The sequence below is a fragment of the Schistocerca cancellata genome, chromosome 2, assembly GCF_023864275.1.
Source record: "Schistocerca cancellata isolate TAMUIC-IGC-003103 chromosome 2, iqSchCanc2.1, whole genome shotgun sequence".
Classification (NCBI taxonomy): Eukaryota; Metazoa; Arthropoda; class Insecta; order Orthoptera; family Acrididae; genus Schistocerca; species Schistocerca cancellata.
Window position 1 is genome coordinate 889123348 of NC_064627.1, and position 655 is coordinate 889124002.

The following is a 655-nucleotide window of genomic DNA, read 5'->3' on the forward strand; positions in this document are numbered from 1 at the left end:
TACTGTAGGTGCAACCACAATGGAGGGATATCTGTTGAGAGGCCAGACAAACGTGTGGTTCCTGAAGAGGGGCAGCAGCCTTTTCAGTAGTTGCAGGGGCAACAGTCTGGATGATTGACTGATCTGGCCCTGTAACACTCGCTGTTCTAGCGTTTAAGGGTTTTTGCTTTTCACATTTAACCAAGTATAACAATGATGATGATAATTTATGGCAATGTTTGCCGACAAGATAAAGAATGCAATCTTTAACTCTAGACTGCGTACTCACGGCAGTTCTCCTTGGCTGTTTTTTGGTACGACTTGGAAAGAGAGAAAAATTAATGAATGATCGCCGATGCGTCGGTTCTCGATTGTGTTCAGGAGACGTACAGATTGATTGTGCGAAAATAGTTTCTCAAATGACCTCATAACCCGGATTGCTTTCACGCATTCAGACTCTTCAATGAAATTACCTAAGGGACCTATTTGAATAATAAAAAAATTGGAAATTAACGCAAAACAGTGAAATTTTGTAAAAAAAGTTGTCAGATCGGAAATTGGACACATTAATGATCTCCCAAATACAATCGAGACACCGCGATAAAGAGCGAACCTGTAACAAAGTTCATTTAAACATAAACATTATTTGTGGTTAATTTAAAGAAAAGAATAAGCA